Source organism: Podarcis erhardii (assembly GCF_964252035.2).
Source record: "Podarcis erhardii genome assembly, chromosome: 1".
Lineage (NCBI taxonomy): Eukaryota > Metazoa > Chordata > Lepidosauria > Squamata > Lacertidae > Podarcis > Podarcis erhardii.
Genome location: NC_138497.1, coordinates 132314101 through 132338095, shown reverse-complemented (window position 1 = coordinate 132338095; position 23995 = coordinate 132314101).

Genomic DNA, 23995 nt, shown 5'->3' with positions numbered 1-23995 from the left:
CACAAAAATAGCAGTAATAGGTCGACTTAATGATACAAGTATTTTCTTACTTTCATTCGTTTTTTAAATGGAACAAACTTTCATTATGTCTTACAAAACATTTCAGGCCATGTCTCCCGTACTGAAAATTCAGTGAATAGTGCCACCCATTCACTCTTCGACATGCCTTGGTGGCAGCAGCATTGGAAGGGGAAAGTGGAATATTCCGGGATCAAATCAGAAGCCGGGATGGCTTCTGTGATTTTGGGAATGTCCCGGGAAAATTGGGACATTTGGAAGTGTACTGTATGCAATATCAGGAGGTGGTATATTTCTGGATACCAGATGTTCTTTCACATTTGGTGGACTTGTAAAAGGGTAAAAGAGTATTGGGAAATAATCCATAATGAATTGGGGAAAAAAATGTTTAAAAGTACCTTTCCAAAAAACAACCCAGAGTCCTTTTCATTGGGGTAATTCAGACGGAAATTCCCAGGAGTCAAAAAAGGTTATTTATGTATGCCACTACTGCGGCCTGTGTTTTGTTAGCTCAAAAATGGAAAACGAGCAAGGTCCCAACTAAAGAAGAATGGCAACTTAAACTGATGGAATATGCGCAGCTTGCAGACTTAACATATAGAATAAGAGAACAAGAAGAACTTACTTTTAGAGAAGGTTGGAAAACATCTACTGAATATATGGGAAATAACTGTGTACAGCTGAAAATGCTGGCAGCATTAAGATAAATTCAACAGTGTAAATAAGTTTTTATGGGCGTAATAATGGAATACTGAATGGTTTAGTTTTTGTAAAATATGCAGGGATTTATGTTATGCAAAATGAACCATGGAAAGAGAAGAAGGGAAGTCACTGATATTTTAAGGGTGTTCAAATGAGTATTTTCAATTGTAAAACAGAAAACTTAATAAAATTATATATACGTATAAAAAGGAATACAGTGGTGCCTCGCAAGACAAAAAGAATCCGTTCCGCGAGTCTCTTCGTCTTGCGGTTTTTTCGTCTTGCAAAGAAAGCCCATTAGCGGATTAGCGCTATTAGCGGCTTAGCGGATCAGCTGATAAGCGTCTTAGCGTCTTAGCGGATCAGCTGATAAGCGTCTTAGCGGATCAGCTGTTAAGTGGCTTAGCGGATCAGCTGATAAGCGGCTTAGCGGCTTAGCGGATCAGCTGATAAGCAGCTTAGCGGCTTAGAAAAAGGGGGGGAGGGGAAAAAACCCCGCAGGAACTCGCAAGACATTTTCGTCTTGCGAAGCAAGCCCATAGGAAATTTGTTTTGCGAAGCGCCTCCAAAACGGAAAACCCTTTCGTCTAGCGGGTTTTCCGTCTTGCGAGGCATTCGTCTTGCGGGGCACCACTGTATGAGCAAGGGATCGTGCTTTTACGCTTATGGGCTTCCCTTGGGGATCTGGCTGCGGCAAGAACAGGATATTGTACCAGAGGGACTGAGCTGCCCAAGGGAAGAGGCCACTCAGGAGAAGCCCCCGCTTGTCTTCCTCCAGTTTGGTGTAGTGGTTAAGAGCAGTGGACTCGTAATCTGGTGAACCGGGTTCGCTTCCCCGCTCCTCCACATGCAGCTGCTGGGTGACCTTGGGCTAGTCACACTTCTCTGAAGTCTCTCAGCCCCACTCACCTCACAGAGTGTTTGTTGTGGGGGAGGAAGGGGAAAAGGAGATTGTTAGCTGCTTTGAGACTTCTTTGGGTAGTGATAAAGCAGGATATCAAATCCAAACTCTTCTTCTTCTTCTCCCCAAACTCAGCACTGGTGGCACCAGGGGCTGTGTGGATAGGGACATTCTGAGATCAAATCAGAAGCCAAGGTGGCTTTTGCAATTCCCAGACTGCCCCTGGAAAACAGGGAGACTTGGAGGGTATGCATCCCTGCTCCCATAGAGAGGATGTTGCCTAAGCTTTCCTCAGGCACATTCCTTTCTAGAAAGTTGAACGGCCCTCCAAACACCCCCAAGTAGTTTCCCCTCAAACAACGATGGCCCTTAGCTCTTAAACCGGCAGTTTATGACAGCCTCTCCAAAGTCCCATGGCTATTCTTCTGTTATTCCCTCACAATACAGAACAACAAACCCCTGTGTTGCAAACTTAACACAACAAACAACACAAGCAACACGATGACCATTGTACTAGATAGCACTGCAATTCTTATTGCATAATATACATAATTTAGTACAACAAAAACAAAATGTGTACACTTGTAAATTCTCTAATATATTTGAAATCAAATGAACACACGTCTGTCAATCTTTGAAAGTCCGTAAAAGTATAATAAGACTATAGTTGAAACAAAGTAATAGATGCTATCCTGTGGGCTAAGCGGTAAAACATTTTAGGTGTTCATGGTGCCGAAGTAGTAAGTGAATAACAACGTAGGACAGTGATTCCGGATAATCTGACTGTTTTGCTGGAATCTTCTTCTGCACAACCCATAGGTTAGAAAAACGCACAAGGAGCAGTGGTCATAAGGATATGTAACCGGCAGTTTATAACAGCCTCTCCAAAGTCCCATAGCTATTCTTCTGTTATTCCCTCACAATATGCAGACGGAGGCCTCCTGAGAATGGACTCCAGCATCAAACAATGCTGCTTTCCCTGTGAGGCTTCTGCGCTGTCTCACATGACTTCATTCCCATAGGAATGCCTCAGATTTAAAGAAGGTTACAGGGCAATCTTGTTCGTGGCTACTCAGAAGTAAGCTCCTTTAAGAAGAGTCCTGCCAAAGCCTCATCTGCCCCATCTCATCTTTTTCTACCACTCCACTAGGCCTTACTGTCAGGGAAGGGTGCCTAGGGTTGCAGCCTGAGTTTAAAACGCACAATATCTTCAGGAAGGAAGTTTCCCACTGTTACTTCACAAAAAAAGTGGCGCCCCGTGCAATTCTATGCAAGTTTGTTCAGAAACATACATCTGCATAGGATTGCAGCCTGCCTTCAAACAACGTACAAAGACAAAGTCGCTACATTCTCTATCCCACTCGTCCGTCAGTACTAGATTTCTTCTTTCTCAACTTGTCTCCACTGGTAGAATCTGAACAATTCATTACAAACGCATCAGATTATTAGCAATTCCAGGATCTACATCTGGCTGGTAAAAGCTCCTGATTCCAAAGCCCTGAGATCTGCGGATGAAGGGCACTATACAAATTCTATTATTATTATTATTATTATTATTATTATTATTATTATTATTAGACTAGTTCCTTTTCCTAGTTCTGGGTACAATTCTACCAGGGAAATAATTCCTTCAACTGAACATATGGCTACGGAACGTACACTCGTGAATTTCATACCATTGTCATTTTTTGCTTTCATTTTTCGGTCTGAACATTCCGTCCCCAGCATTTCCAGTTACAGGGATCTTGAGAATCATAGAATCATAGAATCATAGAGTTGGAAGAGACCACAAGGGCCATCGAGTCCAAGCCCCTGCCAAGCAGGAAACACCATCAGAGCACTCCTGACATATGGTTGTCAAGCCTCTGCTTAAAGACCTCCAAAGAAGGAGACTCCACCACACTCCTTGGCAGCAAATTCCACTGTCAAACAGCTCTCACTGTCAGGAAGTTCTTCCTAATGTTTAGGTGGAATCTTCTTTCTTGTAGTTTGGAGCCATTGCTCCGTGGATTAGCCTTCTTTTTCTAGAAGTGTGAGAAAAATAAAACTCTTGTGTCCTCTAAGGAGTTTTGTGTCAGCCCTAGGCCTCTGTGCAAGACCCTGGAGAACAGCTGGCCAGTGTCGGAGTTCACAATACCGGCAGCCTCGGTGGTTTGATTTGGTGTAAGGGACGAGGGTGGCGCTGTGGGTTAAATCACAGAGCCTAGGACTTGCTGATCAGAAGGTTGGCGGTTCGAATCCCCGCGACAGGTTGAGCTTCCGTTGCTCGGTCCCTGCTCCTGCCAACCTAGCAGTTCGAAAGCACGTCAAAGTGCAAGTAGATAAATAGGTACCACTCCAGCGGGAAGGTAAACGGCATTTCCGTGCACTGCTCTGGTTCGCCAGAAGTGACTTAGTCATGCTGGCCACATGACCCAGAAGCTGTATGCCAGCTCCCTCGGCCAATAAAGCGAGATGAGCGCCGCGACCCCAGAGTCGGCCACGACTGGACCTAATGGTCAAGGGTCCCTTTACCTTTAAGGCAGCTGAATGTGTCTTTAATCATTATGATCTCTCACCCATAATGTTCTTGGATTCCATAAATGCAGACCTGCAAGGCCAGGCCTTAATCTGGAGAGAACTAGTCAACTAGTACAGTATTTTTAAGGCTTTGCCCAACTGACACTGGTCCATTGAGCCGGCGATTGTGTCCTCCTCCTAACCGACTAGTGTTAAAGAATGTTTCTAAATGACTACAAATCCCTTCTCTGCGCAGGTCCATCTTTCCATGGCCCTAGGTGGACCTCTTTCTTTCCTAGATTTGCAGTGCAAATATTCCCTAAGGCCGTGATGGGGAACTGGTGGTTCTGCAGATGTTGTCAGGCTACATCTTAAATTATCCCTGACCTTGCTGCCTGGGGCTGATGGGAGCTGGAGTCCAGCAACACCTGGAGGACCACAGGTCCCCCACCTCTTTTGTGATGGATGCTTTCATCATTCATGTCCCCTGCAATTCACCAGGACTCTCTGAGTTCACTTTGCAAAGGAGCAGCCGGTTCACTTCCTGCTCACAGATATATAGCAGCAACCTGGCAGGTCCCTCCAAAATGCAGCCTTCTTCCATTAGCTCTAATTAAACATTAAAAGCTACCAGATATCGTCAAGCATCCTTGCTTCTTGCAGCTTGCGAGCATTACAAGATTAGCGGGAACAACAAAGAGAATCTATTTTCTCTGACAGGACTGTCTGCTTCTCAGTGGGGAACAGTCACTTTAGATAGAGCAATCTTGCCAGAGCAATAGAATAGAGCCTCGTTGATGTCGGATAAACTCTTCTTTTATGCTGGAAACAAACATCTCATCCTGTATTTGGAAGTTTTATTTCCCACAAACGCTCCGACTTGCCTTGCTCTTTTTTCTCCCCCTATCGGGAGGGAAACAATCGAGATGGATAATGACTGTCTGTCCCCACTGGCATTGCATTTTAATTACCACCCATAGAAAACCATGCCAGCTAGTCAAATTGCTGCCAGATGGCTAGCCCTTATTTACTGATAAAACCTTTTACAATGGCTATTTTGGAGACAGACAATTTTTAAAAAACACTTCGGGAATATGGATGAGGTTGTTCAACAGATACCACACAAAAGTCATTCTGCGTGGCCTAATTTGAGCAGGCACATTTTCCAGAATGAGGGGGTATAATCTGACCCTTCAAATGAAGCCCCTGTGGTACGGTTGGGCTTCCTGACAAGGTGGAATAACCACCACTAGTGTTCATAACTAGTATTCTTCATTTGTTTGGGGAGTTAAAATGGCATGAGCAAGCACAGCTGAACTTCTATGAAGCAGTCATAGGCCATAGTAAAGGTAAAGGGACCCCTGACCATTAGGTCCAGTCGTGGCCGACTCTGGGGTTGCGGCGCTCATCTCACTTTATTGGCCGAGGGAGCCGGCGTACAGCTTCCGGGTCATGTGGCCAGCATGACTAAGCCACTTCTGGCGAACCAGAGCAGCGCATGGAAACGCCATTTACCTTCCCGCCGGAGCGGTACCTATTTATCTACTTGCACTTTGACGTGCTTTTGAACTGCTAGGTTGGCAGGAGGTCATAGGCCATACCTCCTCCCAAAATAGTGATTTTAAGTCTTTGGAGCTTTTTCCATCGTGTTGCCATACACCCGGGGTTTCCCTGACATTTTGCCGATTCTGCAAAATTCCCCCTGGCGCCATTTTTACACACGAAAACCAGGACGTATCAGGAATTTTCCTGACATATGGCAAGCCTAGGACTTCAACTCCCATCTTCCCTGGCTGGGGCTGATGGGAACTGGAGTCCAACAAAGCCTGGTAGGCAGCCACAAGTTCTCCACCCCAAGTTGATTGCCACGTCTTGATTGGCCCATGCAATTTGAGAAGAAATTGTGCATTCAGAATAAAGGCAAGATGCAGTACTCCTAATTTTGATCTCACACCTTCGAAGCTTGGTGCCTGGGCTAAAATCTCATGACACTTTGGCCCCTGAACTATAGGAAATGAATGGAACAAACAGGTGCCCTTCGAAGTAGGAGTCTCAGTAGAAAAATGGCCCCATGAAGAAGCTTAGACCTTCTAGTGTCCTGACCCCCTGGCCTACCTGGCAGCCAGACAGTGCGCCAAGACCAAGTCCAAAATCCGAGGGTTGATCAGCATCAGCAAAGTCCACAGTCCGAGATCCAAAGTTGAAAGGCCAAAGGTCAGGAGATGAAGTTCAGGCAGTCCAAGTCCAAAATCAGGATGCAGTCCAGTGTCAGGTTCAAAGTACACATCTGTGAAGGTCCAGGAGCATCCAGGACAAGGTTCCTCAACATGGGCAGTTAAACAGACACAGCACCTCAGCTCTGCTGATTGATTGTAGCATCTGGGCTTGATGAAGCAAGTGACTCACACCTGTGCTCAGCCTCCTCCAGCTGAGGAATCACATGCCTGCTTCCCCACCTGGCCAGGTAGTGAACTGGGCTGCAGGCCCTGGCCTGACTATGCTTCCTGGAGTGCATCGCCTAAACCAGCATTGTTCATGGGGACATGGACTCCTCTGGCTCTGGTGAGGGGTCCCACTGCTCAGCTTCCTGGGCACTGGCTGTGATGGCCTGGGATTCCGATTCAGAGGCTGAACCAGAGGAATCCCAGCCTGCACGGGAGTCCCCGCCTCCAGGGCCGGCTGAACTGGGGCAGGGTCTTGATTCTGAAGCACCTACACCTGTGCCGAATCCTCAGGAGCAGGCACCAGGTGTTTCCACTCTGGCTCCAGAGGTGGTTGAGGACTCAGTGCCTGCAGGTGAGTCTCCCCCTGGGCCCAGTAACCCTTCAGCCTCGCCTGAACTGCAGAGGCTCAGGGCAGAGAGGCGAAGGGAACTGGTTTCTCCCAGGTGGAGTGCTCGCCTTAAGGCCAAGAGAGGCGGGTCTCCTAGGGGCCGGGACCGCCCCGGCCTCAGAACAGATAAAGGCCAGTCGGCCTGGTCCCAGGTTGTGGGAGCAACGTCGTTGTTGAGAACCTGTTCCTGCCCAGACCCAGACCTGACTCTCCAGTGCTCCTGTCCCCGCCCGGCTTCCTGCTTCGGACCTCGCCCCGCTCCTTGTGGACTGATTCCAGGCTAGTGACCCAGGACCGGACTTCGACTACGCCAACGGTAACCTTCCCCCCGGGATCAGCACACTGGCCCCCGTCCCCTCATCATCCTCTTTGAGTATTACCTGCACCAACCTCTTCTTCCCCATTCCCAATTTGCCCCCGTGTGTCCCAGTCCTGGCTATACCCCTTGCCAGTATCCTCTAACTCCTCCCCGTAGTCCTGCCAGTTCGTGACATCTAGAAAGGTTCTGGAGCAGAATCCTATTAGCTCAAGGCAATGGGGAGTTTGTTCTATATCTATGCACTGTCAAAGGATGTGGTGGCTCACTCATAAAAGAAGGAAGTGACTGAAGAATTGGGTCCTGTCCTATAACCCTTCACTTTTCTGATACTGAATTTCTGTGAACTAGCAAAACATCCTGGAAATTGGGAATAGGTTAATCTTACGCAGATTCTAACTCCTCTCCATAGTATACTTGCCACTTCCTCACAGCTTTTCCATATCCAAGAGACGTTCACACTCACCTCAAGTGGAGGCAATCATAATATGCATATTATCCAAATCCAATGGGTGAATTATGCAAATACGATCCACTACATTAGCCTGTTTAATTTGTGTGATTTCCACTTCATGTACTATTATGGACAAGGGAAGGCATTATTTTCCTAGTGGCATTCCCTGTCTGCAAAATTATGGTCTGACGTGTTGCTAAAAAATATGGAAATGTGGAGGCTCACCTCCCAATCCAACGCATGTCTGCTTAGAGGCCGTGGTGTGTTGTGGGCTTAGTAAGGTAAAGGTAAAGGTAAAGCAGAGACATCACCTTGCCAACAAAGGTCTGTATAGTAAAAGCTATGGTTTTCCCAGTAGTGATGTATGGAGGTGAGAGCTGGACCATAAAGAAGGATGATTGCTGAACAATTGTTTTTTTTTTTAATATTTATTCAAGGTTTTTCAAATACAATATAAATGAACAAACAAAAGTGTTACATGTCATCACATATTTTCTTAGTTCCTTTAGACTTCCCCGCATCTCCCGCTCCTGCGTTCCAAGTTATAAGCGTTAAACCAGCAATTTATCCCCTTGTCTCCATTCTTTCTATCAGGTTTTCCATTATTATCTCTCAAATTTTAGAAACAATTTGTTTCAATCCTTAAAAGGAAAATTTAGTTTTAGCCTAATCATTATCTAAAAGTTTGTTTTTTCTTAAATTTAACTTATCTTCATACAACACTTCATCTATTTAAGTGGTGCCAAGTTAATTGTAATCAATTACAATTAAATTGCCGAACAATTGATGCTTTTGAATTATGGTACTGGAGGAGACTCTTGAGAGTCCCATGGACTGCAAGAAGATCAAACCTATCCATTCTTAGGGAAATCAGCCCTGAGTGCTCACTGGAAGGACAGATCCTGAAGCTGAGGCTCCAATACTTCGGCCACCTCATGAGAATAGAAGACTCCCTGGAAAAGACCCTGATGTTGGGAAAGATGGAGGGCACAAGGAGAAGGGGACGACAGAGGGCAAGATGGTTGGACAGTGTTCTCGAAGCTACCAGCATGAGTTTGACCAAACTGCAGGAGGCAGTGGAAGACAGGAGTGCCTGGCGTGCTCTGGTCCAGGGGGTCACGAAGAGTCGGACACGACTAAACGACTAAACAACAACATGGGGCTTAGCCATTGGAAAGGAGCAATAAAAGGACCTCTGGATGGTTAAGTCCGGTCAAAGGCGACTATGGGGTTGTGGTGCTCATCTCGCTTTCAGGCTGAGGGAGCCAGCATTTGTCCACAGACAGCCCTCTGGATCATGTAGCCAGCATGACTAAACCACTTCTGGCACAACAGGACATTGTGACGGAAGCCAGAGCACATGGAAATGCCATTTACCTTCCCGCCGGAGCGGTACCTATTTATCTACTTGCACTGGTATACTTTCAAACTGCTAGCTTGGCAGGAGCTGGGACCGAGCAACGGGAGCTCACCCTGTCACGCTCAGATTCGAACTGCCGACCTTCTGATCGGCAAGCCCAAGAGGCTCAGTGGTTTAGACCACAGCGCCACCCACATCCCATGCAAAAGGAGCAATCATGCTACTCTGGTTAAGATAAGAAATGGCAATAGAAGCCTCAGTTCTAGATATGTTGGTGTAGGGGTTAAGGTGTTGGACTAGGACTTGGGAGAGGGGGGTTCAAATCTCTGCTTAGCCATTAAACTCACTGGGACGGGCACCATCTCTGAGCCCGACCTACCTCACAGGGTTGTCGCTCAGAGAGGGAGAAATGTCAAGGAGGAGAAGTACATTTGCTGCCCTTGGTGGAAAGGTGAGCTATATATGTAATAATAAATGAATAATAAACAAGAAAGGTAGCATATAAATGTAATAATTAACAAACCAATGCACACCTATGATTCTTCATTTTTTTAAAAAAACATGTGCTTGCTGCTACTAATTGACTGAAAAAAGAATAAAAAACACCCATCCCAACTATTGTTGACAAGTAGGGGAAAATTCACTTCGCTGCAGCCTTCTCCTTTAAGCAGAAATGATTACGTTTGCATTGCTAACAGGTTGTTATAACAGCCGATGTGTCAGCGCGAGAAAGCCTTGTAGACGGAGGATAAATGTTTTGCTGCTTGAATATAAATACATCAATTTCACTTTCCATAAATGCTCCAGTTTGCTTTCCTTGTTGACTGGAGACAATATCCGGCATAATGTCTTTGACTTCCCAATTGACATTACATCTTAATTATGCTAAAGGAGAGAAATGCCTGGAAGAAGATTTCTGCCAGATGGCTAGCACTTATTGACTGATAAACCTCTTACAGTAGCCATGGTGGACACATAAATTTTTATATTTTGTTTTATTTTAACAGTACCACTGAAATTAGAGGCTGCCTGCTCATTTATGGTTATCGGCTAGGTTTACAATCATGGATGAGGCTCATGACAATGGCTAGACATTCAACAATCTGTCTCTCGAGGTCCCTTAATTGGCATGAGAAGTCTCCGTAAAGTAGATCACTTCCACAGTGAAGTGATCAGCCACACATGCCAACCTAGCAGCTCGAAAGCATGCCAATGCAAGTAGATAAATAGGTACCACTGTGGCAGGAAGGCAAATGGCATTTCCGTGTGCTCTGGTTTTTGTCATGGTGTCCCATTGCGCCAGAAGCTGTTTAGTCATGATTACCTGGGACTTATAGGTTCATGATAGAATCTTTGGGAACATCAGCTTTTATTGTAAAACCCAGAACTATGTTGCGAGCTCCTGTTATTGCATGGAAAAAACCTGAAATGCTGATTAATGGATGAGGCTTACTCAGAAGCACAAAAGCTTAATGGCGTGAGAACTAAACGGCGATTTAAAATATATACGCAAGCTTCACAATTTCCAAACTCACTGCATTGATTCTGAGGGGGTGATTGATGGATATGAGAATTTGCTGCGAGATGCACCAGGGATCTGGGTTATCTCAGCCAGTTGGCAAACTCAGCTGGTGAGAGGGCATGGATCCACTGTCCATATTGCCAGTATTGTTTTTTTAAACCCATGAAATTGAAAGGCCCTCTCAGGCACGTAATAATAAAATGCATGCAGAGAAGCCACATTTGGCATTTGACAGCACCCTTGGTGTTCAAGCAAATGTTATGCAAACTGTTAATTATGTTAATTAAAGTATGCAAATCAGATGCCATCTTCCAGTTTATGACACGTTTCAAGCCCGATCAAGCTGGCCACCTTTGAGATACTGTACTGTCTGCTAACTCCAGCAAGTCGTCGTCTTTTCACAATGATCTGGTTTTGTTTTTGTTTTTTCAAAAGAAAAAGAAAAGCGTTTGGTCCAGGTTCCAGGGGATTTGAGGGCTGAAATTGTGTTCCGCCTTATAGTTTCAGCCATTCACAAAAGGAATCCTCAACAACCAGTGACTGTGATCTGGATTAGTTGCTGTTTCTACTCCTTTGGCAGACCCACGTTCTGCCATGCCCCCTATAAGTTGGCATAGCAGGGGTATTGCCAGTCTTGCCTCATCGCCCACTAAAGGTCCCTTAAACCCCTGGGCAGCATCTTGACACAGAATTACCGTATTTTTAACTCTATAAGTCACACCCGACCATAAGATGCACCTAGTTTTTAGAGGAGGAAAACAAGAAAAAAAATATTCTGAATCAAATGTTGTTGAAGAGGCTTTGCACGGCTTTTCCTTGAAGCCAGAACAGCAAGAGGGATTGCTGCGCAGCAATCCATCCTGCTGTTCTGGCTTCAGCGAAAGCAACGCAGCCTGCATTCGCTCCATAAGACACACACACATTGCCCCTTACTTTTTAGGAGGGAAAAGGTGCGTCTTATAGAGCGAAAAATACGGTCAGTGACCGGCAGGATTTTGCTCTGGATTTTTTTTTTTTTTTAGATTTTTATTGAAGTTTCAGAGATTTATATAAGAAACAAAACAAAACAAAAATACAAGCAGACAAAAATAACAAAAAACAAATATAATTTCAATCCCTTATTTTCTTATAACTTACTTCCCCGACTTCCTCATACCTCCCCTTTCTGTATTCCAATTTCTAATTTGTTAATTCAGCAAATCCTTTCCCTTGTTTTTCATTTAATTTTTAACCTTTCTTTTCATTTTACTTATCCATTACCGCTGGAAACCACGTAATTTCTAAACCAACGTCATTCTAACATTCATTAATTTTACAATGTTTCTTAAGATAGTCCTTAAATTTCTTCCAATCTTCTTCCGCTGTCTCTCTCCCCTGGTCTCGGATTCTGCCAGTCATTTCTGCCAGTCCCATATAGTCCATGACCTTCATCTGCCATTCTTCCAATGTGGGTAGATCTTGTGTCTTACAATACTTTGCGATGAGTATTCTTGCTGCTGTTGTAGCATACATAAAGAATGTTCTGTCCTTCTTTGGCACCAATTGGATGTGAAGGCGATCTGGCTGCGAAATCTGTCACTCCATTGATCGCCAGGATTTTGGTCTGGATTTACACATAAGGATTATAGGCTTTACCTTTCATTGCGTGGACAGGCGGTGTCCCCCAAACCCTGGGCAGCCCTGAAGTGGAATAATGACTCAAGGCAACTTGCTATGGGATTAAAATTGGCCACAACTTTATTATGCTTCAGATCTAGGTAGACCTTGGCTCGGGCACTGGGCGTTATCCCTCCCAGCCCCCCACTAGGGATCTGGGGAACATCAGGGTTATCCAGAGTGTGGGGGGGATGGGCTGGCTCTGGAGAACGTATGTTCAAGCAGAGAGCCCACCCCCTGTTACGCTGCCATCACAGGGGAGAGCAATGAGATCCTTTCTGCCACTGGGGACATGAGTAAATAAAGATCTTAAAGCATCCAAGCACTAAAGAAATAGAAACACATAAAGCACACAGATGTATTCAAATATGCCTTTGGGTGGTTCTGTTAAAAACATCTTTTTGCTAATGCCTTACTTGTAATAACCTCATGGAATTTTGTATGTATATGGAAGCTTATTGCTATCATATTTCCCATAAAAGAGCAACCCATTATTATTCTATACCAGCCTAAAAGAGATTACTGCAATGTACTGCGTGATAACCAGCCACTTAAGTTTTTATAGGTTTTTATCGCGAGCAATAAAACTGCATATTAACTATTTAAGCACAGTATAAATGACAGCAGTTGAAAAGTCTGGGATATTAGCACAACACCCAGGCAATATATTTATTCTCTGTGTAAATTATCTGCTCATGATCTGTTCAATTTAGCAGAATGTTTATTTTAACTCTCAAGCCTGCATGCATTCCACTGCTTGTGAATGATTTGGGTTCTGTCTACAGAGATCCCTAGTGAATATTTTCCAACAGCAACACATAAAAAATTCAGAATTCTACAAAAAATCAAATAAGCAGACCCAAAGTTAAGAATAAGAAGGGGCTATCTTTCTGCCAAGGGACGCAGGTGGCGCTGTGGGTTAAACCACAGAGCCTAGGACTTGCTGATCAGAAGGTCAGCGGTTTGAATCCCCACGACAGGGTGAGCTCCCGTTGCTCGGTCCCTGCTCCTGCCAACCTAGCAGTTCGAAAGCACGTCAAAGTGCAAGTAGATATATAGGTACCACTCTGGTGGGAAGGTAAATGGCGTTTCCGTACACTGCTCTGGTTCGCCAGAAGCGGCTTAGTCATGCTGGCCACATGACCCGGAAGCTGTACGCCGGCTCCCTTGGCCAATAAAGCGAGATGAGCACCGCAACCCCAGAGTCGGCCACGACTGGTCAGGGGTCCATTTACTATTTTTAACTTTCTGCCGGGGAAAAAAGGGGGGACATTTGCATGCAACTTGAAAATGCATTATCAGTACAGAATTTGAATGGCATCTGATACAAATATGGTCCATCAGTCATGACCTGGTGTCCATCATGTCAATTCAAATGCTATCCAAGGAATCATAAACAAACATTTATACAATGGTTAGGCTGCTGAAGCCACCTTTCTGGGGCCCCCCACCCTGAACAATACAGATTTCCTCTCTCATTCTCTTTAGCAGACTTGAATCTTGAACAACACATATATTTCATGTGCTTGACAGAGGCTGTTTGTTACAATTCTTCAAGTTCCTAAAATCTCTTTACCCAGGCCTTTGACAGCTGAGATGCATATATTTTAAGACCCACCTGATGCTTTTGACTGTAAATCGTTTTAACAGATTTTAATATTGTATATTTATATTGTAGCGACCTGCCCTGGGGCCTTATGGTGAAGGGAAGGAACCCAATAAAATAATAGGAATAGAGAGTAGGTAAAAAAAGACTGTACCAATCACAAAACAGCAATTATAAAACTACTCCCCCCCCCCGGTGTGTAGGATATAGTTATGGTGTAAAGAACAACAATCTGGGATAAAATTGACCACAACTTTATTGATTACAGATGTAGGTGGACTTGGGTTCAGGCATTGGGTGTATCTCTATTTTAGCCTCCTACTGGGGGGCCGGAACTTCTTACAAGGTCGTGCCACAGATTGTGGCCTCCCCAAGATGGCCATGTACCGAGGTGGCCATACTCAGGCCACTGCTGGGAGCCCCAGTCTACCCCACACTTGGCTTCTGGACAGAGACTTCTGCCTAGACCCCTCTAATGGGGTACCCTGAATACACACCTGCTCTTAGGTCAGGCACCAATTCACCCAAGACCTTGGTGACGAGGAATCCACCCGATTCCTTACCCACCCAAAATTGGGACATTTTGCTATGCGGAAGTCAAAATCTGCAAATGGGCCCAATCTGCTTGCAAGAAAATTCCTTCCTGGCTCTGAATGTGGCAACCACTGGGAACCATAGCAAGGTCAAGCAGAGTGCAAAGGAGGCGGAACAAGGTTGTTGTTTAGTCGTTTAGTCGTGTCCGACTTGTCGTGACCCCATGGACCAGAGCACGCCAGGAACAAGGTTAAAACAAGTCAAATACAGTAAAGGCAAAAAACAAAAAAAAGATAAAGGTCCCCTGGATGGTTAAGCCCAATCAATGGGGTGTGGCACTTATCTTGCTTTCAGGCCAAAGGAGCTGGCGTTTGTCCACAGTTTTCTGGGTCATGTGGCCAGCATGACTAAACCGCTTCTGGTGCAACGGGACACCGTAACGAGTGCCAGAGCGCATGGAAAACCCGTTTACCTTCCCGCCACAGTGATACCTATTTATCTACTAGTGCCGGCGTGCTTCTGAACTGCTAGGTTGGCAGGAGTTGGGACAGAGCAATGGGAGCTCACCCCATCGCGGGGATTCAAACCGCTGACCTTCTGATCAGCAAGCCCAAGGGGCTCAGTGGTTTAGACCACAGTGCCATCACATCCCTTAAAAAAAAGAAAACATTTTTTCTTCTTCAAAATACAGTGCCGCGTGAAAGCAGAGGAGAGGTTGCTCTTTGACCAACTACGCTGTAAGTGCTGGGTGCAGTTGGCTTTTATAGGCAGTCGACGGACCAGAATGAAAACTTGTGCATCTGGTCCTCCAGCTAAGCTCTGCCCCTATGGTGCCCATGATTGGGCAGTTCACACTGGGACAATTGGCAGGTGTTCCTGCCCTGCGATGTGGCCGACCAGCGATCTTCCACGTGGATACGACTCCCAGCAACTGGGAATGGCAGCCAGCCCACAAGGGGCTGCAACTCTCACCCAGCCAGAACTGAGTAAAGCAGCCCCTCTAGCCCTTGAGATTTCACAATGGCCAAGTTAAGAACAGAGGAGGGTTTGAGGTTTGTTTTTCCCCCCAGATCAGATATCTTGCTGCCATAGGTATCCTGAAAGGAGGGTCGCAGCATCGGAGTCCTGTCTTATCCCAGTGAAGATCGAAGCATAAGGCAGGAACCCAGGTAATTGACAAGAAGGCGTTCAAAAGAAATGGCTCCCTGCCACAGGCGTCTGACACAATATTCAGTATCTGCTGCCTGCCTGATGGCATCCGCACGAAGCTGGCAGGCAATAAGGTGTTTCACTTCCGCAGTTTCCACCTTGCAGCAGAGCAGGCTCAGTGCATGGCTGCTATGGCAACTGGGTTTCTTGGGGGTTTGCACAGAAATTTCTTTTATGCAACTGGCAGCCGCGCAGGAATCTTTGCTAATGTTACCGGCTGTAACAAGCTCCTACAAAACATGTCCTTTCAGCACAGAGCTGCTCCAAGGAAACAGAACAGAAAATCACTGGGAAGCAAATCTCATTAAATTCAGCAGCACTTTCTCTGGGTGTGTTCAAAAGGCTAGACAGCAAGGAAAGTAGTTTAAAACCTGAAGGAGGAATTCCATTTGTAAATCCGCAAGCAGCAGATTCTGACAGAAAATGTGCCTGCACAGCATTATTAACAACTGAAGACTTCAGCTCTTTTTTTGACTGTACTTCTTTCATTGCTAGTGGCACTGCAACATGGGCTTTGTAATCTTAAAAAGCATCTTACAAGAGGGAATTATTATGTCTGTGTATGTTTCATGCACAAAAATGAAGATAGCTTGGGCTCCAATAACCCCAAAAGGCAGATTTTATTGCTCAAAAGCCAAAATGTTGCAAGAACACAGGCTGTCATCCAAATTCCTGACTGGTTTTTTAATACAACCATTGCCTCTGTGTTAGGATGGAGCCACAGGCTGCACGATACACTGCAATGCAAAAATCACACCTAGCTAACAGCCTATTGTTTCTCCACTTCAAACTTGCTCTCCACTCGGCCAGAGTTACTCCCAGACAGCTTTAGAAAACAATCATCTAGTTGCCGAGAGTAGGTCAGAAACCAGAAACATCATAGCCAGACACTGGGGTGACCTGTCAGGAGTAAGCATGGACCAATGGTACCAAATAGTATGGGAAACAGCCTTACTAGACAGGAGAGCAATCCTGAAGTGTTTTGACTCTCCCAATGACCTCAAATATTCCTCTGCAGTAAGGGAGGAAAATGGGGAAAGCTTTCCCATTCTTTTTGCTTTAAAATCCTGTCTTAAGGGGTATTTGTGTATGACTAGGGTGAGCCTGTGACCTGGATTCAAGAACTAGAGTATTAACCATCACAAAAGAATGCCCAGGCTGCCCAGGGAATGCAACCAGTGACCATTATCAGGTATCCTGGCAGACAGGATTTCTGCTGTAGACCACCTCCTATGATGTATGAATGATGATTTTGCGGTAGTCTTTGGCTAAAGGGGTTGGGCAATGTCCAAAGTCTTTAAAGGTTCCTGCACACTTTTAATCATGGTCGCTCCCTCTTTGCAAAGAACTCATAACCCACCTACTTTCAGCAGCCAGAAACACCATAGCCAGACACTGGAGAGATCTGTCAGGAGTAAATGTTAAGTTGTGGGTTGACATAGCAGACGACACAGCGATTTCTCCAAGTAGCTCTTTATTTCGTAAGCTGGAATAGAACTAACTGCAAACAGCTCAGCCGGCCTGCTTTTATAGGCAGCCGGCTGTCAACATTGTAACAACAACAGCCCAAAGTTCCCGCCTAAAATAACTGACGCGGACCTGAGGGAAAACTATCGACAGACCTGAGTGAAAACTATATACAGTATCCCCCTGCTGGCCCAGGGTGAAACTTCACTACATAACACCCCTCCCCACCGAGATAAGGCGTTGGTTACAATCGTAATGGTTTCCTTATATACAGCACTACGCGTAATGGTTCAATTAGGCACAAAAGCATATCGGTTACATTTCCCATACTTAGACCAACAGTGATACCTGTCCAACAACATAGTCCTTTAAATAAGTTGGGTGCTTGGAAACTCTGCCAGACCGCCGGGGACTGGTAGCCAAGTCCGGAGGGCCACACAGTTCTTGCTGAGGCTGTGGTGCGACCCTAGATGGCGTTGGAACCAACTCCCCTGGATCCGCTGCTGTGGGTGGAGCCTCCGCAAGTGGAGTGGTCTGAGTCTGTGGTAAGTCTGGCAGACCCTCTGAAGCGGCTTGGTTCGGCTCCACGCTGGCAGTTTGCGAGGGAGGTGTAGGTGGGGCCTCGCCATCTGTACGTGTCTCTTCTGGAGCCGCAAGCGCAGTTGGGGGCACCTCGGTAGTGTCCAAGTCCCCAACCCTGCGCCTAAGCTGGTCTATGTGCCGTCGCCACAAGCGTCCGTCTTCGAGTGCCACCTGGTACGAGCGAGGTCCAGTGACTCCCACTACTGTGGCTGGCACCCAAGGAATGTCCCCCACATAGTTCCGGGCAAAGACCTGGTTTCCTGGGACAAATGACCGTGGCGCGTTGGCACAGCCTGGTGGTTCAGCCACGGCAAAGTCCGGGTGTAGCCGGTCGAGCGGTGACCTGAGGCGGCGGCCCATAAGCAGTTCAGCAGGACTCCTCCCTGTGGCCACATGAGGGGTGATGTGTTGCACGAACAAGTATTCGGCGACCCGCTCATGCCAGTCTCCCCGGTCCAGGCGCGCCAGTGCCTCTTTTGCTGAGCGCACCATTCTTTCCGCTTGCCCGTTGCTGGATGGATGAAAGGGTGCCGTTAGGGCATGGCGGATGCCCAGTCCCAAAAGATACCGCTCAAACGTGCCTGACGTGAACTGTGGTCCGTTGTCAGAGACAAGGACATCAGGACACCCATGCGTTGCAAACAGGCCTCGCAGCACCCGGATGACAGCTTCGGTAGTGGTGGAGGGCATCAGGGCGACCTCCAGCCATTTGGAATAGGCGTCCACCACTACCATAAAGGTCCGGCCGTGAAAGGGGCCAGCCAGATCAATGTGCACCCTCGACCAGGGTGTCTTTGGCGTCTCCCAGGTGTGTCCCTTAGCTGCCGGTGGTGCAGGCCTCGACTCTTGGCACGCTTGACAGGCGGACACCCAGGCAGTGATGGCATCGTCCATATTAGGCCACCAGACGTAACACCGAGCCAACGCCTTCATTTTGACAATTCCCGGGTGGCCAACGTGCAGAGCCTCCAGGACGCGCTGACGGAGTCCCTGGGGAATCACGACGCGGTCTCCCCACAGCAGACAGCCGCGATGAGCTGAGAGTTCATGTTGTCTCGTTGCGAAGGGCTGGAACTCCGATGCAAAAGGCCCTTGTGGCCACCCCCTCCACACCCAGTTGAGCACCCGGCTGATGGTGCGATCCTGGGCAGACGCGGAGGCCACAGTGGCAGCTGATACAGGCGCTGCCGGAAGATCCTCAATCAGAAGGAGCGATGAAGCTGGAGCCGGGTCTTCCACAAATGCTGGAAGAGGGCAACGGCTGAGGGCGTCGGCATGGCCCATCGATTTCCCCGGGCGATGGATGAGCCGGTAGTGGTAGGCAGCCAGGAAAACAGTCCATCGCAGCATGCGTGGCGAGAGGACCGGTGGAGTTGGACGATCACCGGCGAGGAGGCCCAGGAGTGGCTTGTGGTCAGTGATGAGGTCAAAAGTCCTGCCATAGAGGTATTCATGGAACCTCTTCACTCCAGCCACAAGTGCCAATGCCTCCTTGTCGAGCTGGCTGTAATTCCGTTCCGTCAGAGATAGTGTCCTGGAAAAGTAGGCGAGTGGTGCTTCTCTTCCATCTGGAAAACGGTGACTAAGGACAGCACCGATGCCAAAAGGTGAGGCGTCGCAGGCAAGGACCAGCGGCCTGGATTCACTGTACTGTACCAGCACACTGTCTGATGAAAGGAGAGCCTTAACCGCGTTGAAGGCCACCGTCTCCCGATGACCCCAGGCCCAAGGCGTCTTTGTACTAAGGAGTCGGTGAAGAGGCTCAGCCACTGTGGCTTTGTGGGGCAGGAACATGTTATAAAAGTTCAGCAGCCCCAGGAATGCCTGCAACTCCGTCTTGTTCTTTGGGGTGGGGGCCTGCTGGATAGCGCGGATCTTGGATGTGGTCGGGTGAAGGCCGGAGGCATCGATAAGATAGCCCAGGAACTCTACCTGTGGAACGGCGATCTGGCACTTCTCCCTCTTTACCTTGAGCCCGGCCTCTTGGAACCTGGTCAGCACGGCACGGAGGCGCTCGAACAGCTGCTGGTGTGAGTCTGCAGACACCAAGACGTCATCAAAATATGGTACCACGCCTGGAAGCCCTTGCAGGAGACGCTCCATAAGGCTTTGGAAAATGCCAGGAGCCACACTCACCCCGAACTGCAACCGGCGGCAACGGAATGCCCCCCGGTGGGTGACGATCGTCTGGGCTTCAGCAGTGGCATCATCGACTGGCAGTTGTTGATAGGCTTGGGCAAGATCCAGCTTAGCGAAGACCTTACCCTCACCCAGGGAATGCAGCAGGTGTTGGACAACAGGAACCGGATAAGCGTGCTGCTGAAGTGCCTTGTTGATCGTGCACTTGTAGTCAGCGCAGATTCTCACCGACCCATCTGGCTTGACAGGCGTGACGATGGGGGTTTCCCACTTGGCGTGGTCAACCGGCTCCAAAACTCCTTGGGCGATCAGTTTGTCCAGTTGTTCGTCCACCTTAGCCTTGAGAGCAAAGGGAACCCGGCGTGGCTTTAGCTTGATGGGGGCGACTTGTGGATCAAGGCTAAAGGAGATGGGCGTACCTGTATATTGCCCCAAGGTGCCGTCAAAAACCTCGGCAAAGTCTTTGACCAGACCCTCAGTCTCTGCGTTAGAGATGCAGTTGATGCCGGTGACTTCCAGGCCGAGGGCATCAAACCAGTCTAGCCCTAGGAGGCTCGGCCGCTGACCTTCGACCACCACCAACCGGAGCAGGCCCGAAAAATCCTTGAAGGCAATCCGGAACCGGCCAACGCCTACCACGGGAATGTTGTTTCCCTGGTAGTCTCTCAGGTGTACACGGTGAGAGTCGAGTTGCCTTTTGGACACTCTGGGTACCAGTCTTTTGATGGTGCTCCACGACACGATGGACAGGGCAGACCCGGTGTCGATCTCCATGTCACATGGAGCTCCTTCAATGAGCACCGTGACGTTCAGCTTGCGTCGCGTAGGCGAGTCGGTTTGGCCAATCGTGGTTCCAGACGGGCAGCGGCAGTTGGTGAGAGCGAAACAACTTTCCTTGGCAGACTGGAGTGAAGGCTTGGACTTGCGAGTCGATGAAGGGGGGGTGTCAGACGGAGCCGATCGGCAGACCTTAGCGATGTGGCCCCTTCTGGAACACTTCCTACAGATGGCGTCTCTGAATCGACACTTGGCACGGGAATGGTTGCCTCCGCAGCCAGCACATTCCGGTTGGCCCTTGGACTTCTGTTGGAACTTCCTGTGCTCCCGCTTTGTCTGGTGCACGTCATCGCCTTCACTGGAGGATGCCTCATCACTGCTGGCCTCTTCATGATGCACCGGAACTGGCTCCCTAGCAAGACGCGGGCTGCTGCACTTGCGGATCTCCTGGGCGGAGCGTTCAGCAGCTTCTGAGGCCACAGCCTCCTCAATGGCTTTCTGCAGCGTGAGGTCTGGCTTGGCGAGGAGACGCCGTTGCAGATGGATGTCCCGGACCCCGCAGACGATTCGATCCATCAGGGCATCGTCTAAGTCTCGGAACTCACAGTGCATTGCAGCCTGTCGCAGGGCGGTGGTGTAGTTGTTGATTGACTCCCCCTCTGCCTGGTTCCGGTGGTAGAACGCATGGCGGGCAGCAATCTTGGACGGCTTTGGTGCGTAGTGGTTGCGGAGCTTCTCTTGGATCGTGTCCCATGGTGTTGCCTGGACTGCTTCGGGCGCAACCAATGCTCGGGCTGTCTCAAACACCTCAGGCCCACAGAGGCTGAGGAATAGGCCCCGCTTACGATGCTTTGATACTGCTGTCAGCTCGTTGGCCTGGAGGTAGCAGTCGAACCGAGCGAGGTAGGAATCCCATGATTCAGAGGCTGGCGCAAACGGCGGTAGAGGCACAAGTGAAGCCATGATTCCGATGCCGGCGTGAAGGGCGATGGATGGAACACAGTGCTCTAGCCAGAACAGTCAGCTCTGAATTGGTTCTGTCCAGTGATTTCGCTCAGTGATTTCGCTCTGTGATTCAGCTCAGTGATTCAGCTCAGTTCAGAAGCTGGCCGCATCTGGCTGTGCTCTGATGTCCATCCATCCCATCCTCGTCGCCAGTGTTAAGTTGTGGGTTGACATAGCAGACGACACAGCGATTTCTCCAAGTAGCTCTTTATTTCGTAAGCTGGAATAGAACTAACTGCAAACAGCTCAGCCGGCCTGCTTTTATAGGCAGCCGGCTGTCAACATTGTAACAACAACAGCCCAAAGTTCCCGCCTAAAATAACTGACGCGGACCTGAGGGAAAACTATCGACAGACCTGAGTGAAAACTATATACAGTATCCCCCTGCTGGCCCAGGGTGAAACTTCACTACATAACAGTAAACATGGACCAATGGTACCAAATAGGATAGGAAACAGCCTTACTTGAAAAATTAACCAATAAACTGAAACTGACACAGGGACAAATAGAAGAAGATACCTTCACCCCGGTATGGCTTCCCTTTATCACATACACAGCCCAACAAGACAACGACAAGAATCCACCAACAGCATATGAATCAATATGGCTAACCTGATTCAAAAACACCCACCCACCCCACTCACACATGAAAACAAAGTTTACCACAGCCAACCACAAACAACCAACCACACCCTAGGCCAACCCCAACCTCTCTCACCAACAAAGGAACACAAGTGAATAGCAAAGAGAACCCGCACAAAGCACACTGACACAAAACCCCACACCACATACATTAAGCAAATGAGAAACATCGCCTCCCGGACCCCCCCCTCGCCTTTCCCCCTCCACCTCCCCCCCCCTTTTCTTCCTAATGTAACCCTAACGTCTCAACACATGAAACTGACCTATGGAAAATGGAGCTTGAAAAAAGAGACATTGCGCATACCTTTGTAAACCAAGAAAACTTTAATAGAAAATAGAAAACAATCCACTGCTGTTCCATTGCAAAACACGGGGGGCCAAAAGCAAAAAAGAGGTGCTGAAGGATTGGCGCATCCCGATACACACACAGCTCATTGTAAGTGGCACAATGATAGTTAAAGGTAAAGGGACCCCTGACCATTCGGTCCAGTCATGGCCGACTCTGGGGTTGTGGCGCTCATCTAGCTTTAATGGCCGAGGGAGCCGGCGTACAGCTTCCAGGTCATGTGGCCAGCATGACTAAGCCGCTTCTGGCAAACCAGAGCAGCGCACAGAAACACCATTTACCTTCCCGCCGGAGCAGTACCTATTTATCTACTTGCACTTTGAGGTGCTTTTGAACTGCTAGGTTGGCAGGAGCAGGGACCGAGCAACGGGAGCTCACCCCGTCACAGGGATTCGAACCGCCGACCTTCTGATCGGCAAGTCCTAGGCTCTGTGGTTTAACCCACAGCGCCACCCGCATCAATGATAGTACTCTCTGCAAATTTGATTAGGTTTAGGAAACCACATGCCCACCTCCCGGTTTATGCTGTGGGAGTGGATGAGAGTTGGACACATTCCCATGGCAAATGGGGTGCTGCCCCACCAACTTCAATCTGCCCTCAGTCTCCACCCGTTGACTTAAATCCAGTGCAATATTGGCTCTGCATGTAATTCATCAGGGAGTAGGACTTTCCCCTAGCTGTTAAGCTCCACATTATATCCACATTACACCTGAGCTTTCACATGACGTAAAAGCCACTTCTGGAACTATCGCGGAATACAGCTTAAGTTGGATACTCATTTCCATGTTACTCGCATCTAGAGACACACTTCTGTGATTACTGGGCTTGTGGGCTAACTGTGCGGTTGCCTTAAAACTGTGGCTTCTGTTATTTATTTCAGTATTTATATTCTGCCTTCCTATGGAAAATATTTAAGGCAGAAACTCTCTAGTGATCCTGTTTGCAGGAGGGATTATATAGCAAAAAGGAACAGATAGGGCTAATTCATAGACATAAACTACATTTCATATCCTGTACGTGCAACCCATTGGAAAATACGATGGTGGTACTATTGTGCAAACTTCACTCAGCCAGCTCCTGTGCCATTCCATGAATGGAGCATCTTTCCCCCCCAGGGTTCCTAAAAGTGCAGTGTATCTCTCATGTATAGTTGTGGATATGCAGTCTTCAGATCATACATTTTAAAATGTATTTATAAGAGCATATATAAAACCAATTATATTAAAAATATTACGGCAGCATACATGAAAACCATTAAGTCATAAAATACCAAATGAACCAAATTAAAATGCATGGCGAAACAAAAAACATTTTCAGTAGGTAACGGAATATTACATTTGCAGGTGTGTCTCTGATTCCAATACCAACAGGGCTCCAAAATACTGGTGCCACAATGCTATAAGCCTTTACCTGCATAGAAACTAAAT